A 19,126-nucleotide genomic window follows, 5' to 3' on the forward strand; every position below is an offset into this window, starting at 1 on the left:
CAAAGCAGGTGAGTGTGGGGGGAATGAGGATGATGCATGGGGTTTTCACAAATATGGTAGAACACACACATTTTGCTGTAAATCTGACCAGCGCATGAGGGAGTAGTGGCGGGCATGGGAGGTGGTCAGTGAGAGGGATAGTGGTGGGGGTGGGGGGCGGGGTTTAGCAAAGGCTGGGTTAAATAATTGACTTGGCACTTAACTAAACCAGTTTTTAAGTGGTAGGTTGGTTCTGTAGTAATTTAGTAGACGTATCATTGTCCAGCGAATATGACATTGTGTGGGTTTTTTTTAATGGTGAAGAAAGGTATGCAAACAAATATATAGCTAGGTCATCTGCACAGACTTTACCCCACTCACAGGAAAACACACAGATTTTCTTATTAACCTTATTGAATGTTAAATGTCCAGCTCAAGCCAACCAAGCCCTAAGCACTCTGCAAAATATTTGGCTGACATTTAATGGACTCGTTTTCTGCTACTGTCTGAGCATGATAACCAATATGAGGTGGTTGGCTCAATGTCACACTAAATAGATCTGAGAATAGCTGCTCTAACAGGAAGAGAAATCATGAGTTACCTATCTGACCTGTTGAATCATTGCACTATTCATTGGTTATTTACAAACTTACCACTGACTTAGATGCATATCATCTCTCACTGGTGGGACCATTCTTAGAATTCTAGTACTGTAGTGTTCCAAAAAACTAGGCCGACTTCAGATTTTCATACGAAAAAATATGTCAGCAAATGATGACATGGGACCATCGCACTTTCACAGAAGTTTGTTTGGTGCATAAAACCTGTTTAATCAGATAAGCAAAAAGGTGTGATCGGTCCGCACTCTAAAAGACCATTAAGTTCAACACCCGTTGAATATGGCCGGTGTCAGTAAACGTCGGCAAAAAAAGCGTAGTTAAATTGATTCCAACAACACAGTTACAATCACCAATGCTCTGGATAACATAAAAACAGCCTTACCAGCTTTGCTAGGGTGGGTAAATGGTCAGAGTGAGCTGTTCTCTCATTTGTGTCTTTAAGTAGCTACAGTGGTTCCTCAATTAAAAGTTTTGAGATTATGCTGCGGGACATAGAAGTAATTTGTGGTTTAGTACGGTACCCTGCGTCACTGCTTCATTGCTCCAGACCAGTGCAAGGGGGAGTTAGAGCCCTGAGCGCTAATGTGTCTCTAACTGAAAATGAATGGGTGACATAAACCAAATAGAAACTGATAATTATGCACGACTTCAAAATTGAATTTCAATGAACTGAATGATGAGGATGAAGAAGGTGATTGAATTGAGAACAATAGTGTAAGAATTGCTATTCCTCTGTCCTGCATGCACACCCGAAAAAATACACCTCTTTTTGTGGGCTACACTCGGCCTTGTCTCAGGATGGTTAGTTGGTGGTTGAAGTTATCCCTCTAGTGGTGTGGGGGCTGTGCTTTGGCAAAGTGGGTGGGGTTATATCCTGCCTGTTTGGCCCTGTCCGGGGGTATCATCGGATGGGGCCACAGTGTCTCCTGACCCCTCCTGTCTCAGCCTCCTGTATTTATGCTGCAGTAGTTTGTGTCGGTGGGCTAGGGTCAGTCTGTTATATCTGGAGTATTTCTCCTGTCTTATCCAGAGTCTTGTGTGAATTTATGTAAGGTCTCTCTAATTCTCTCTCTCTCTTTCTTTCTTTCTCTCTCTCGGGGGACCTGAGCCCTAGGACCATGCCTCAGGACTACCTGGCATGATGACTCCTTGCTGTCCCCAGTCCACCTGGCCGTGCTGCTGCTCCAGTTTAAACTGTTCTGCCTGCCGCTATGGAACCCTGACCTGTTCACCGGACGTGCTACCTGTCCCAGACCTGCTGTTTTCAACTCTCTAGAGACAGCAGGAGCGGTAGAGATACTCTCAATGATCGGCTATGAAAAGCCAACTGACATTTACTCCTGAGGTGCTGACCTGTTGCACCTTCGACAACCACAGGGATTATTATTATTTGACCATGCTGGTCATTTATGAAAATTTGAACATCTTGGCCATGTGCTGTTATAATCTCCACCCGGCACAGCCAGAAGAGGACTGGCCACCCCTCATAGCCTGGTTCCTCTCTAGGTTTCTTCCTAGGTTTTGGCCTTTCTAGGGAGATTTTCCTAGCCACCGTGCTTCTACACCTGCATTGCTTGCTGTTTGGGGTTTTAGGCTGGGTTTCTGTACAGCACTTTGAGATATCAGCTGATGTAAAAGGGCTATATAAATACATTTGATTTGATTTGATTTTGTTTCTACTCATCAGTATTACTTACTAAAACTGTTGTTACACTAAGGTTTTTATTCTAAGAGAAACAAAAATGTTCAATTATATTCCATGATATTCTTAAGATATATGTGTTGACTGAATATAAGCAAGTGATGTCTGCTGAATAATCAAGTTGATGGCGCAGTCACAGTAGCGGATTTAGGTATAGGCGACATGGGCAGCCGCCCAGGGCGACATCTCGCCTTAGGTGGCACAGGGTGCCCGCACCAAAAAAAATGGTAATGGTGACATTTGTGTGATCGGTTTACTATCACTCATTTGCATGTCACGTCAATGATATCATGTCACCGTGTGGGACTGTGGGTCAATTAACCTTGTCGGAGTGGGCGCCCTGATTCTAGTTTGTGAGCTAGGCACGCTACTGCCTGGGAGGGTCTCCCACTCAGAAGTACGAGATGGGGAGGGGGTGGGGGTAGGTTGACCTCAGATCTCCTCACTGGAAGCCCGAGGTAGGGGGGGCGGGGGAATCTATCAAATAGCGCACCTCTAACTTTGTACAGTACTAATGCAATTAGTAAAATCAGTCACACAACGAAACACTACCAGATAAACCACATTCATAATACTGTAAATATATAGTCTCACAGACATATTGCTGCATTTTTTTCTGGTTTGTGCGAAATCGTTAATAATAATATAAAATCAGTCTGCACACCACCAAGGTGAATTGGTTTAGTCTTGACTCTTGGATTGACAGTGTTGGGGGATGGGTAATGTATTGATGCTTGAGTGCCAAATCAACACAAATATGTTCCTATTTGTCACACCCTGATCTGTTTCACCTGTCCTTGTGATTGTCTCCACCCCCCCAGGTGTCATCCATCCTCCTCATTATCCCCTGGGTATTTATATCTGTGTTCTCTGTTTGTCCGTTGCTAGTTTGTCTTGTTCGTCAAGTCAACCAGCTTTTTTGGTTCTCAGTTCCTGCTTTTCCCAGTCTCTCCTTTTTCTTGTCCTCCTGGTTTTGACCCTTGCCTGTCCTGCCGCTGAGCCTGCCTGCCGACCTGTACCTTTGCCCCACCTCTGGATTGTTGACCTTTGCCTACCCTGAGCCTGCCTGCCGTCCGATACCATTGCCCCACCCCTGGTTTACTGACCCCTGCCTGCCTTGACCTGTCTATTCCCTGCCCCTGTTGGATTATTAAACTATTGTTTATTTGACATGTCTGCATCTGGGTCTTACCTTGATTCCTGATACTATTTGTCTTTGTTACTTCTTTTTGATAATTATGAGTCTTATTTTTGTATTTTTTTATAGTTTGAAATGTTATGGTTATGTATTTGTGTGTTGTTCCAAATGTTTGAATAAAAATGACAGTTAGTGCAGAATGGTGCTTTTTTATGGCGGGGGGGGTTCACCCAGGCAGCCATACAAGCGAGAACCGCCACTGCACAGTCATATAGCCCCGGCACCTACATAAAGCTGAGTGACTCATTCATGACTTTGGATCAAAACAAATAAGTACCAACATTCTTTCTGATAGTCATTAAACATTTGGATAATAAAGCATTTAAAGCATTTTGAAGATTGGAGCCTCCTGCATTTGTTTATTAGGCTATTGTGCAGTCTAACAAGTAAACATAGCCTACAGTAGATATTGTAGTAACATGGTAAAGTGCCTAATTCCTTAAATGTCCAGGCTTTCTCAGTACCTCAAGTACTCATTAACTCTGTCTTTAATGCCTTTTAGGGTTGAATCAGTCATAGAAACTTCGGAGACACAGTATTAATGATGAACACCCGGAGGTTCACTGGTAAGCCACATTTGCCTTGGGATCCATCCCAGTTGGTATTCTGTGTCCACTCGTGGTGCGTCTCTTCGGTTACACATCCTTGGAATAGCAGAACAGCATAACCGTCTGGACGGCTCTTGCTGTGCCTGGTGAGCAGTTGGTCAAGTTCTGTTGTCAGAAGAGGAATGGAAATGTCAGGGTGAACCTGACGAACCCGCCACGTGTGTTGACTCTGCCTGTTGGAGGTGGAGTTCCAGAGCTCACAGGTGTGCCTGGCATGGATTGGGACTCCATGTCATTCCTCGCCCTCTTCAATGGGTCATTCGCCGCCTGAATCTCCGCCAATGTCGCCTGACTCTGTCAACGACGAGTGGCTCTCTGCCAATACCACCTGGCTCTGGACCAATGCATCATCTATCACCGGTGTCTCTGCCCTCAGATAATGTTTCTCTTTCTGCTGGTCGGCCTTCAATGACTCGATCTCGGTCTTCAAAGTTTGAATCTGATCCATGTGCACCTTCATCAGATGAGCAGAATGGTATCGCCCTGAGCCCCCATCCATTACAGTGGCCTATGATAGAAACGGTAGATAAATTAAGAATTAAAAGTGACTCCAGCACACAAATGCTGCATACACATTTTAAGAATCTAGAAAACTAAGCGCTTTCTTGGCAACCATACTTTTTTTTCGGGTGGAGTTTGGGGTGGGGTGAGGAGTACTGGAATGGTGTGACTTTCAGCTTACAATAGGCCACAAGTATACAGCAGATCGCCAATTGTCCTCACTTTGATTATGCTGTAACAACATACTGTGGCACCATGACCAGGATCTCTATTCATTTAAGTGAGCAGATTAGGGCTTTCAGGAGGAACGGAAAATCTAGTACAGACAAAGTATTTTTTTTATCAATTAGTATATGAGTTTAACCACATTATCTGTTGTATTATTTGTTCTGTAATTTCTGGTGGATTAAACTGAAATTGCAAAAATGTTCTATGGTTTGATTAAAAAATAACGATATTTTGGAGATTATTTTGTTCTCAAATAACCTAAAGGGTACAGGAAAAAGGCCCTTCTTGAACATGGGGTGAGACATTCTTCCTAATTTGTAAATAAAGCCAGTTTTGTTACTTAGAATAATTTATTTCTGCTTTTAGAGGGAGAGAAACCAAAAGCCCACCGTTGCCTCATGGGTCTCCTGGTCGCGGCCATCGAACCAGCATCTGCAGCAATGCAATTTGCACTGTGATGCAGTGTCTTAGACCGCTGCTCCACTCGGAGGGCACCACCCACAAAGATTTTAATGCTGATCAATTGCCTTCCACAAAGTATCAAAATACAGAAAGTTGTTGGCAAGAGTCTATTGTCCTGCTAAACTGCCTGTTACTCAGGCCCAGAAGCCAGGATATGCATATAATTAGCATTGGATAGAAAACACTTTGAAGTTTGTAGAAATGTTAAAATAATGTTTGAGACTATAACACAATTGATATGGTAGGCGAAAATCCCCCCAAAGAACAACCAGAATTTTTGGGGGGTGAAATATTATCTTTTATTTACATTTTAGGGTACCTGGGGATTAAATAGAAACGTAGTTTGACCTGCTTGAACAAAGTTTTGCGGTAGCATTTTGGATTCCTGAAATCGATGGCGCCAACTAAACTGACTTTTTGGGATATAAAGAAGGACTTTATCTAACAAAACGACCATTCATGTTGTAACTGGGTCCATTGGGATTGCAAACAAACGAAGATTTTCAAAAGTAAGTGATTTATTTAACCGCTATTTGTGATTTTATGAAACCTGTGCTGGTTGAAAAATATGTTTTTGTGAGGCGCTGTCCTCAAACAATCGCATGGTATGCTTTCGCTGTAAAGCCTATTGTAAATTGGACAACGCAGTTAGATTAACAAGAATTTAAGCTTAAATGTTTAATATTCCGATTATTTATTTGAATTGCGCGCCATCCAATTTTACCGGATGTTGTCGACAGGTGTCCCGCTAGCCTATCCCTGAGAAGTTTATGAATGTACTGTCTACCGGCAGAATATCTTGGGAAAGTTCAGCATTATCTCTAGCGTTTCTGTAGACGTACTGTATGTCCTCTCACATGCACGCGAGAGACAGGTTCATGCCAGACCCAGCATCAGTGCCAAGGAGGGTCTGGAAGTTCCGATGCTGTGAACTAGAATGATTGGAGGGAATTACTTCCTGTCACCACTCCCCCACTAATGAAGACCAGTTCCAGACAGTGACAGACAGACAATACACACACTTCAGCTGTAAAAGGGTGCCTTATGTATTCTATCCTGAATACATACATCTATTATCATTGTCATTCACGCTCTGGATTTATCCCTACATCTCTCCTTGTCTAAACAACTTAAAGTTGTAATGTTGGATGGAGTTTAGTATTGGGGGGGGGGGTTTCCACACATCCACTGTTCTCTCTGGGACTCCAGCTAATGCCCCAGTGGGGTAGTGGCTGAGAAAGAGTTGGACTTGACACCATTCCCCCGCCTGTTGGTAAACAGATCTCTCAGCAGGCTTTAGTGTTGGAAAACATACCAAGAGCATCTTGAGGAGGGGAGATCGAGCATTAGGGGATAGAGAGAGAGAAAGAGGGAGAGACAGAGTGATTGTGAAAGGCCACAGGGAGCAGACAGGTTGTTTCTCCCTCTCTGATAATAACTGACTGGTGCTCAAGTGTTCAAGTGGAAGGGAAATGCTTCCGTCAATATCCAAGATACAATCATGCTTAACATAAACAGTTAATACTTGACCCAACCCTTCTATTGAAAATCTAAAATCCATCACCAATTAAAAGATTAAGTACAACAACATCATATTAATTCATCGTTTTATGACAAGTACTGTTACCTGTTAATCAATTAATAATTACTCTATAAAGCATTTTAATGTTGCATTTTACACTAAGTCGACGTACAGTACCAGTCAAAAGTTTGGACAAACCTACTCATTCAAGGGTTTTACTATTTTCTACATTGTAGAATAACAGTGAAGACAACAAAATTATGAAATAACAGATATGGAATCATGTAGTAATATATTTTATATTTGAGATTCTTCAAAGTAGCCACCCTTTGTGTAGATGACAGATTTGCACACTCTTGGCATTCTCTCACCCAGCTTTATGAGGTAGTCACCTGTAATGCCTTTCAATGAACAGGTGTGCCTTGTTAAAAGTTAATTTGTGAAATGTATTTCCTTCTTAATGCGTTTGAGCTAAACAGTTGTGTTTTGACAAGGTAGGGGTAGAATACAGAAGATAGCCCTACTTGGTAGAAGACCGAGACCATATTATTTCAAGAACAGCTCAAATAAGCAAAGACAGTCCATCATTACTTCAAGACATGAAGGTCAGTCAATGTGGAACATTTCAAGAACTTTGAAAGTTTCTTCAAATGCAGTCGCTTAAAAAATCAGGCACTATGATGAAACTGGCTCTCATTAGGAACAACACAGGAATGGAAGACCCAGAGTTACCTCTGCTGCAGAGAATACGTTCATTAGAGTTACCAGCCTCAGAAATTGCAGCCCAAATAAATGCTTCACAGCGTTCAAGTACAGACACATCTCAACATCAACTGTTCAGAAGAGATGGCGTGAATCAGGCCTTCATGGTTGAATTGCTGCAAAGAAGCCACTACTAAAGGACACCAATAAGAAGAAGAGACTTGCTTGGGCCAAGAAACACAAGCAATGGACATTAGACCAGTGGAAATCTGTCCTTTGGTCTGATGAGTCCAAATGTAAGATTTTTGGTTCCAACCGCCAGGTCTTTGTGAGACACAGAGTAGGTGAACAGATGATCTCCGCATGTGTGGTTCCCACCGTGAAGCATGGAGGAGGAGGTGTGATGTTGTGGGGGTGCTTTGCTGGTGACACTGTCTGTGATTTATTTAGAATGAAAGGCACGGTTAACCAGCTTGGCTACCACATCATTCTGCAGCGATACGCCATCCCATCTGAGCAGAGTAAAGGAAAAACAGCTAACAAGTGCTCAACATATGCGGGAACTCCTTCAACATTGTTGGAAAGCATTCTAGGTGAGCTGGTTGAGAGAATGCCAAGTGTGTGCAAAGCTGTCATCAAGGCAAAGGGTGGATACTTTGAAGAATCTCAAATATAAAAAATATTTTGATTTATTTAACACTTTTTTGGTTACTACCTGATTCCGATGTGTTATTTCATAGTTTTGATGTCTTCACTATCATTCTACAATGAAAATAGTAAAAATAATGAAAAACCCTTGAATAAGTAGGTGTGTCCAAACTTTTGTCTGGTACTGTATAGTAAGGTCATATTAGAGAACAGGAAAGAAACAAAAAAGTATTCAAAGTGGCTTAATATTACATATTATGCAATGGCTCTCAATTTTGTTCTGTTTCTATTCTAATGTGTACCAAGTCTTTGTAATCTTTCTCTTGTTGACTTGGTAGAATTCCCTGCAAGGTCTATTTGAAACCTGAAGGCTCGTGTTACACAGTAGGTGAAGAATAGGCATTTGCTTTCATCTTCAGCCTGGTAGGGGAGCACCCCAAACTGCCTGTCATTACAGCCTGTAGAAGGGCTTTGGGGTGTAGGCAGCTACTATCATTACCCCACACCTCCATCCCTCCATCTCTCCATCCTCCCCACTCTCTTCCCCTCCCTCTGCCCCCAAACTCAACCCCAGCCCTAGAGGGGTGCTTCAGGCCAGCCCACTGTACCCCCTTAGCTGTGGAGATAAGCACTAAGCTATTCCCGGGGCTGTCTTTGATACATGGGACTGTTAATAGCATCTCTGTTACCGTGAGTCAGGCTGTATGTCAGTCGGGCACTATGGGGGCTCTTTGCTACTGCTCCGTTTGGGGTGACTTGGAAGGTAACACTGATGCTGGTGCTTAGGATTTTCACAGAGTGGCGTTTTACTGTAATGCAATACTAACATTATGTTAGTATTTGCATTGTTCAATCAGGTTTTTTCGGCCTTTTCTGACGTGAAATGACCCTCACACCAGCCCCAAAAGCAAACTGCCACATGCACGCATGTACGCACACACAAACACACATACACAATCTGGTAGAGCTAACCTTGTGGAGGGACACAATTCAGTCCTAATTCTAACCTTAACCCTAAACCCCTAGAAATGTTATTTGACCTCGTGGGGACCAACAAAATGTCCTCAGTTGGTCAGATTTTGGTTAATTTACTATCCTTTTGGGTACTTCTGGTCCCCAGAAGTATAGTTAAACATGTCCACACACACACACACACACACACACACACACACACACACGCACACGCACACACACACACACACACACACACACACACTAGTGCTGAGCGATTAATCGACGTTTCAGTTTTTGGGGGTTTATAAAACAACTAATTGACCAACGTTGTTTCAATGACTTGAAATCCATTTAGTTCGTTTTTTTTGTGAACCCAATGCGCCTTTTCTCTAAAGAGAATTCAAATCATTCACGAGTCAAGAGCTATGTAGGACGCTGGGCTGAAGGGTGATGTAGTTTTCATTAAGCAAATACTCAACCTAGTTCAGAGATGAAACATGGTAATTAATTACAATGACCATAATCCATTGCCCCTGTTCTTTCTGGCTCAGACAGAGGTAGATACACTTTTACACATGCTATGTTGGGTTAGATACACACAGACCGCATAGACCACATGATAGAGAAATATATAAGACACAATGATGATAGAGAGGGATAGAGACAGTTTGTGAAAGTAAGCCTTATCTACATTGAAGAAGTCAATAAGCTCTCACAGTCTCATATCAGAATTAGACGTTCATCCATGTTTCTGAAATGTCAAATTTCGAAGTTGTTCCAAACATCACATTTTGAAGTGTTTAATGTAAGGGTTAAGGTTTGGGAAAAGCTTAAAAAAAAAGTTATATCGCTGGATTCAAACTTGTAATCTTTTATACCAGCGATAGATGCATTAACTCCAAATTCTTCAGGTTATACATTAACTCTAAACGGTTAAGGTAAGGATTAATGTTTGGGATAGGCTTAAAACAAAAACAACTTCCTATCGCTGGATTTGAACTTGCAACATTTTATATTAGATGCTTATCGCTGGATTTGAACTAGGAAAGTTTTACACCAGAGGCAGATACATTAATTCCAAATCCTAAAGGTTAGGCATTAATTCCGAATGGTTAAGATAAAGGTTAGGGTTTGGGATAGGCTCAAAACAAAAATAACTTTCTATCGCTGGATTCCATTTTGCAACCTTTTATACCAGAGGCATATGCATTAACTCAAAATTCTTAAGGTTAAGCCTTAACTCCAAATGGTTAAGGTAAGAGTTAGGGCTTGGAATAGGCTTAAAACCAAAATATCAAAACCAAATTTCTCTCTCTGGATTAGAACTTGCAAGCTTTTACACCACAGACAGATGTGATAACTCCAGAAGCAGATGCATTACACCAGAGGCAAATGCTTAGGCCCATCTGCCATCCCCACCCACACCGCCCTGGCAAAACTGAAACGTACTTGAAGGTAACAACGCTCACTGTTAACCCTGGTGGCCAGTTTCCACATCATCTCCCAACGTCCTCAGACATGGATGGATGTCTAATAATGCGCTGACACACACACACACACACACAATAAGTCCCAATACTAACAGATTGGGTTTGTTAAGAAATGTACGCAACCGTTCAAAAGTTTTGGGTCACTTAGAAATATCCTTGTTTTCCATGAAAACATACATGAAATGAGTTGCAAAATGAATAGGAAATATAGTCAAGATGTTGACAAGGTTAATAATAATATGTTTTTATTGAAGTAATAATTGTGTCCTTCAAACTTTGCTTCGTCAAAGAATCCTCCTTTTGCAGCAATTACAGCCTTGCAGACCTTTGGTATTCTAGTTGTAAATTTGTTGAGGTAATCTGAAGAGATTTCACCCCATGCTTCCTGAAACACCACCCACAAGTTGGATTGGCTTGATGGGCAGTTCTTACATACCATATGGTCAAGCTGCTCCCACAACAGCTCAATAGGGTTGAGATTCGGTGACTGTTCTTCTTTGTGATCAGAACACCTCAAACTTAGATTAGTCTGTCCATAACACTTTTTTCCAATCTTCCTCTGTCCAGTGTCTGTGTTCTTTTGCGCATCTTAATCTTTTTCTTGCAATTCTGCCTATTGACGTTGAGACTGGTGTTTTGCGGGTACTATTTAATGAAGCTGTCTGCTGAGGACTTGTGTGGCGTCTGTTTCTCAAACTAGACACTCTAATGTACTTGTCCTCTTGCTCAGTTGAGCACCGGGACCTCTCACTCCTCTTTCTATTCTGGTTAGAAACAGTTTGCACTGTTCTGTAAAGGGAGTAGTACACAGTTTTGTACGAGATCTTCAGTTTCTTGTCAATTTCTCGCATGTGTAACAGTATAGCTTCCGTCCCTCTCCACGCCCCAACCTGGGCTCGAACCAGGGACCCTCTGCTCACATCAACAACTGACACCCCACGAAGCATCGTTACCCATCGCGCCACAAAAGCCGCGGCCCTTGCAGCGCAAGGGGAACAACTACTTAAGGTCGCAGAGCGAGTGACGTCACCGATTGAAACGCCAGTAGCGCGCACCACCGCTAACTAGCTAGCCATTTCACATCGGTTACACATAGAATAGCCTTCATTTCATAACAAGAATCAACTGACGAGTTACAGAAGAAAGTACTTTGTTTCTGGCCATTTTGAGCCTGTAATAGAACTCACAAATGCTGATGCTCCAGATACTCAACTACTCTGCCGTTTCCAGCTACTATAGTCATTTACAACGTTAACAATGTCTACACTGTATTTCTGATACATTTTATGTTATTTTAATGGACTGCTTTTCTTTCAAAAACAAGGACATTTCTAAGTGACCCCAAACTTTTGGATGGTAGTGTATGTTATTTATCTTTGTACTGCATACGGTTAATCAACCAATCAATGTGCAGTGCATTTGGAAGGTATTGATCATCCTTGAGATGTTTCTACAACTTGATTAGAGTCCACCAGTGGTAAATTCAACTGATTGGACATGATTTGGAATGGCATTCACCTGTCTATATAAGGTCCCAAAGTTGACAGTGCATGTCAGAGCAAACACCAAGCCATGAGGTCAAAGGAATCGTCTGTAGAGCTCCGAGACAGGATTGTGTCGAGGCACAGATCTGTACCAAAACATTTCTTCAGCTAAACTGAGCAATTGTGGGAGAAGGGCCTTGGTTAGGTTTTGGAGTTTGCCAAAAGGCACCTAAAGGACTCTCAGACCATAAGAAACAAGATTCTCTGGACTGATGAAACCAAGATTGAACTCTTTGGTCTGAATACCAAGCAACACATCTGGAGGAAACCATCACCTAGCCAATACCATCCCTACTGTGAAGCATGGTGGTATCAGCATCTTGCTGTGGGGATGTTTTTCAGCGGCAGGTACTGGGAGACTATTCAGGATGGAGGGAAAGATGAACCGAGCAAAGTACAGAGAGATCCATGATGAAAACCTGATCCAAAGCGCTTAGGACCTCTGACTGGTGTGAAGGTTCACCTTCCAACTGTACAAGGACCCTAACGACGCAGCCAAGATGACGCAGGAGTGGCTTCGGGAAAAGTCTCTGAATGTCCTTGAGTGGCCCAGCAAGAGCCCAGACTTGAACCCGATCCAACATCTCTGGTGGGACCTGAGAATAGCTGTGTAGCGATGCTCCCCATCCAACCTGACAGAGTTTGAGAGGATCTGCAGAGAAGAATGGAAGAAAGTTCCCCAAGTCCCCAGGTGTGCCAAGCGTATAGCGTCATACCCAAGAAGACTCGAGGCTGTAATCACTGCAAAATGTGCTTCAACAAAGTACTGAGTAAAGGGTCTGAATACATATGTAAATCTGATATTTCAGTTTAAAAATGAAATATATTTTGCAAACATTTCTAAAAACCTGTTTTTGCTTTGTCGTTATGGGGTATTGTGTGTAAATTGATGAGGGGAAAAAATGATTTAATCCATTTTAGAATAAGGCTGTAACGTAACAAAATGTATCGTAAGTGAAGGGATTTGAATACTTTCTGAAAATACTGAACATGCAAAAACACAGATATTAAAATAAACTAAAATGTTGATGTGGTTTTGAGTGTTTTACTCTAAACAGAGTAATGACACAATCACAATTAACTCTGGTTTATAACACCAATACTGGGGTTATTTTACACAACTGACTGTTAATTTAACTATTTACCGAGTAAATTCAACTCCTGAATCAATACTAGAAATGTACAAAAAATTGACAATTTGTTGTGTACCATAAAATATACTTCTGATTCACTCATACGCCTTTCTATTTTCCTGCTCTCTGCTCAGTAAAATCACAGAAAATACTAATTTGAAAGAAAGAAATCATGGCAAAGATACTATGTCAGTACTGTACAGTATGTACAATTATTAGGGGAATACCAGGTACATATTCCCATATTGGTACAGTTTAAAACATTCTCACACATTTTATTTTTATTCATTAGATTACTCAAACTCCTGATGTTAAAGTTTAAACACTGAGGTAAACACTTGTGCTCAGCCACTATTTAAAAGGAATAAAAAAATACAATAAAAAGCTTATTCAGATTCAGAAGGGTTCTATGTTGAAACCTTCTTGCCTTCCAGAGAATCATCAAATAACACTTTCTTCAAAAAACGGTTCTTAGGATGAAAAGGGTTCTAGGTAGAAAATGGTTCCTGGTTCTGCTGTAATCCCAGAGTTCAGTTCACTATGATGTCATGTCTATTTGTCCTGGTCCCTAGTCCCCCATACAGGTCATCAATGGAGGGTGAGGGTCGTGGGACACACAGTCCGTGTCTGACACAAGTTTCCAGCCAATACAGCCAGGAATTATGGGCGTCTACGTCAGCCCATCAGCCATCATTTAGCTGTCAACCGGGAAAACAAAATGGATGAGGAACGAAGTGCTGAGACTGACTCGACCTTATAGGATGATTGCAGTCTAAATATCTATGGACTGAAATTGGGAATGTTACACCATGGCAGCTGCCCAAGACACAATGTGCCCAGGGAAGACGACAACATGGCAGAAATAATGTAGCCTGCCACATGAAGTACCCAATTTCCTGGGAACTCTCATATTCCATTTCTGAAGAAGCCCAACAACTTGTAGAAAAATACTGCAGTTCATCAGTAAATAGGGCCTCATCTGCAGTGAATGTTGATATTTCATGTACTCTGAAAAAAAATATAAACCCAACAAAGATGTTAATGAGTTGCAATTCATATAAGGAAATCAGTCAATTGAAATACATTAATTAGGCCCTAATCTATGGATTTCACATGACTGGGAATACAGATATGCATCTGTTGGTCAAAGTTACCTTAATAAAAAATGTAAAAATCGGGAGGTGGATCAGCAAACCAGTCTATCTGGTATGACCACCATTTGCCCCATGCAGTGCGACACATCTCCTTTGCATAGAGTTGATCAGGCTGTTGATTGTGGCCTGTGGAATGTTGGCCCACTCCTCTTCAATGGCTGTGTGAAGTTGCTGGATATTGGTGGGAACTGGAGCATGCTGTCGTACACGTTGATCGAGAGCATCTCAAACATGCTCAAAGGGTGAAATGTCTGGTGAGTATGCAGGCCATGGGAGAATTGGGACAATTTCAGCTTCCAGGAATTATCTACAGATCCTAGTGACATGGGGACGTGCATTATCATGCTGAAACATGATGGCGGCGGATGAATGGCACGACAAAGGCCTCAGGATCCTGTCACGGAATCTCTGTGCATTCAAATTGCCATTGATAAAATACAGTTGTGTTTGTTGTCCGTAGCTTATGCCTGCCCATATCATGGCCCCACCATCATCATGGAGAATTCTGTTCACAATGTTGACATCAGCAAACTGCTTGCCCACACAATGCCATACAAACTTTCTGCCATCTGCCTGGTACAGTTCAAACCGGGATTCATCCGTGAAGAGCACACTTCTCCAGCTTGCCAGTGGCCATCAAAGGTGAGCATTTGCACAGTGAAGTCGGTTACAATGCTGATCTGCAGCCAGGTCACGTCCCTGGTTAGGACAACGAGCATGCAGATAAGCTTCCTTGAGATGGTTTCTGACAGTTTGAGTAGAAATTCTTTCATTTGTGCAAACCCACAGTTTCATCTGTTGTCTGGGTGGATGGTCTCAGACAATCATGCAAGTGAAGAAGATGGATGTGGAGGTCCTAGGCTGGTGTGGATACAGGCGTTTTTACACGTGGTTTGCGGTTGTGAGGCCGGTTGGACGTACTGCCAAATTCTCTAAAACGATGTTGGAGGTGGCTTATGGTAGAGAAATTAACATTAAATGCTCTGGCAACATCTTTAGTGGCCATTATTGCAGTCAGCATGCCAATTGCATGCTCCCTCAAAACTTAAGACATCTGTGGCATTGTTTTATGTGACAAAATTGCACATTTTAGAGTGGCCTTTTATTGTCCCCAGCAAAAGGTGCACTTCAAATCAAATCAAATTTATTTTTATATAGCCCTTCGTACATCAGCTGATATTCTCAAAGTGCTGTACAGAAACCCAGCCTAAAACCCCAAACAGCAAGCAAAGCATGTGAAAGAAGCACGGTGGCTAGGAAAAACTCCCTAGGAAAAACTCCCTAGAAAGGCCAAAAACCTAGGAAGAAACCTAGAGAGGAACCAGGCTATGAGGGGTGGCCAGTCCTCTTCTGGCTGTGCAGGGTGGATATTAAAACAGAACATGGTCAAAATGTTAAAATGTTAAAATGTTCATAAATGACCAGCATGGTCAAATAATAATAATCATAGTAGTTGTCGAGGGTGCAACAAGCACGTCCGGTGAACAGGTCAGGGTTCCATAGCCGCAGGCAGAACAGTTGAAACTGGAGCAGCAGCACGGCCAGGTGGACTGGGGACAGCAAGGAGTCATCATACCAGGTAGTCCTGAGGCATGGTCCTAGGGCTCAGGTCCTCCGAGAGAAAGACAGAAAGAGAGAAAGAGAGAATTAGAGAGAGCATATTTAAATACACACAGGACACCGGATAAGACAAGAGAAATACTCCAGATGTAACAGACTGACCCTAGCCCCCGACACATAAACTACTGCAGCATAAATACTGGAGGCTGAGACAGGAGGGATCAGAAGACACTGTGGCCCCATCCGATGATACCCCGGACAGGGCCAAACAGGCAGGATATAACCCCACCCACTTTGCCAAAGCACAGCCCCCACACCACTAGAGGGATGTCTCCAACCACCAACTTACCGTCCTAAGACAAGGCCGAGTATAGCCCACAACGATCTCCGCCATGGCACAACCCAAGGGGGGGGCGCCAACCCAGACAGGAAGACCACGTCAGTGACTCAACCCACTCAAGTGACGCACCCCTCCCATGGACGGCATGGAAGAACACCAGTAGGCCAGTGACTCAGCCTCTGTAAAAGGGTTAGAGGCAGAGAATCCCAGTGGAAAGAGGGGAACCGGCAAGGCAGAGACAGCAAGGGCGGTTCGTTGCTCCAGCCTTTCCGTTCACCTTCACACTCCTGGGCCAGACTATACTTAATCATAGGACCTACTGAAGAGATAAGTCTTCAGTAAAGACTTAAAGGTTGAGACTGAGTCTGCGTCTCTCACATTGGTAGGCAGACCATTCCATAAAAATGGAGCTCTATAGGAGAAAGCCCTACCTCCAGCCGTTTGCTTAGAAATTCTAGGGACAATTAGGAGGCCTGCGTCTTGTGACCGTAGCGTACGTGTAGGTATGTACGGCAGGACCAAATCGGAAAGATAGGTAGGAGCAAGCCCATGTAATGCTTTGTAGGTTAGCAGTAAAACCTTGAAATCAGCCCTTGCCTTAACAGGAAGCCAGTGTAGGGAGGCTAACACTGGAGTAATATGATCAAATTTTTTGGTTCTAGTCAGGATTCTAGCAGCCGTATTTAGCACTAACTGAAGTTTATTTAGTGCTTTATCCGGGTAGCCGGAAAGTAGAGCATTGCAGTAGTCCAGCCTAGAAGTAACAAAAGCATGGATTAATTTTTCTGCGTCATTTTTGGACAGAAAATTTCTGATTTTTGCAATGTTACGTAGATGGAAAAAAGCTGTCCTTGAAACAGTCTTGATATGTTCTTCAAAAGAGAGATCAGGGTCCAGAGTAACGCCGAGGTCCTTCACAGTTTTATTTGAGACGACTGTACAACCATCCAGATTAATTGTCAGATTCAACAGAAGATCTCTTTGTTTCTTGGGACCTAGAACAAGCATCTCTGTTTTGTCCGAGTTTAAAAGTAGAAAGTTTGCAGCCATCCACTTCTTTATGTCTGAAACACAGGCTTCTAGCGAGGGCAATTTTGGGGCTTCACCATGTTTCATTGAAATGTACAGCTGTGTGTCGTCTGCATAGCAGTGAAATTTAACATTATGTTTTCGAATGACATCCCCAAGAGGTAAAATATATAGTGAAAACAATAGTGGTCCTAAAACGGAACCTTGAGGAACACCGAAATTTACAATTGATTTGTCAGAGGACAAACCATTCACAGAGACAAACTGATATCTTTCCGACAGATAAGATCTAAACCAGGCCAGAACTTGTCCATGTAGACCAATTTGGGTTTCCAATCTCTCCAAAAGAATGTGGTGATCGATGGTATCAAAAGCGGCACTAAGATCTAGGAGCACGAGGACAGATGCAGAGCCTCGGTCTGACGTCATTAAAAGGTAATTTACCACCTTCACAAGTGCAGTCTCAGTGCTATGATGGGGTCTAAAACCAGACTGAAGCGTTTCGTATACATTGTTTGTCTTCAGGAAGGCAGTCAGTTGCTGTGCAACAGCTTTTTCTAAAATTTTGGAGAGGAATGGAAGATTCGATATAGGCCGATAGTTTTTTATAATTTCTGGATCAAGATTCGGCTTTTTCAAGAGAGGCTTTATTACTGCCACTTTTAGTGAGCTTGGTACACATCCGGTGGATAGAGAGCCGTTTATTATGTTCAACATAGGAGGGCCAAGCACAGGAAGCAGCTCTTTCAGTAGTTTAGTTGGAATAGGGTCCAGTATGCAGCTTGAGGGTTTGGAGGCCATGATTATTTTCATCATTGCGTCAAGAGATATAGTACTAAAACACTTTAGTATCTCCCTTGATCCTAGGTCCTGGCAGAGTTGTGCAGACTCAGGACAATGGAGCTTTGGAGGAATACCCAGATTTAAAGAGGAGTCTGTAATTTGCTTTCTAATGATCATGATCTTTTCCTCAAAGAAGTTCATAAATTTATTACTGCTGAAGTGAAAGCCATCCTCCATTTGCGAAGGCTGCTTTTTAGTTAGCTTTGCGACAGTATCAAAAAGAAATTTCGGATTGTTCTTATTTTCCTCAATTAAGTTGGAAAAATAGGATGATCGAGCAGCAGTAAGGGCTCTTCGATACTGCACGGTACTGTCTTTCCAAGCTAGTCGGAAGACTTCCAGTTTGGTGTGGCGCCATTTCCGTTCCAATTTTCTGGAAGCTTGCTTCAGAGCTCGTGTATTTTCTGTATACCAGGGAGCTAGTTTCTTATGACAGATGTTTTTAGTTTTTAGGGGTGCAACTGCATCTAGGGTATTGCGCAAGGTTAAATTGAGTTCCTCGGTTAGGTGGTTAACTGATTTTTGTCCTCTGACGTCCTTGGGTAGGCAGAGGCAGTCTGGAAGGGCATCAAGGAATCTTTGGGTTGTCTGAGAATTTATAGCACGACTTTTAATGCTCCTTGGTTGGGGTCTGAGCAGATTATTTGTTGCAATTGCAAACGTAATAAAATGGTGGTCCGATAGTCCAGGATTATGAGGAAAAACATTTAGATCCACAACATTTATTCCATGGGACAAAACTAGGTCCAGAGTATGACTGTGGCAGTGAGTAGGTCCAGAGACATGTTGGACAAAACCCACTGAGTCGATGATGGCTCCGAAAGCCTTTTGGAGTGGGTCTGTGGACTTTTCCATGTGAATGTTAAAGTCACCAAAAATTAGAATATTATCTGCTATGACTACAAGATC

The sequence above is a fragment of the Salmo salar genome, chromosome ssa03 (genome assembly GCF_905237065.1).
Source record: "Salmo salar chromosome ssa03, Ssal_v3.1, whole genome shotgun sequence".
Classification (NCBI taxonomy): Eukaryota; Metazoa; Chordata; class Actinopteri; order Salmoniformes; family Salmonidae; genus Salmo; species Salmo salar.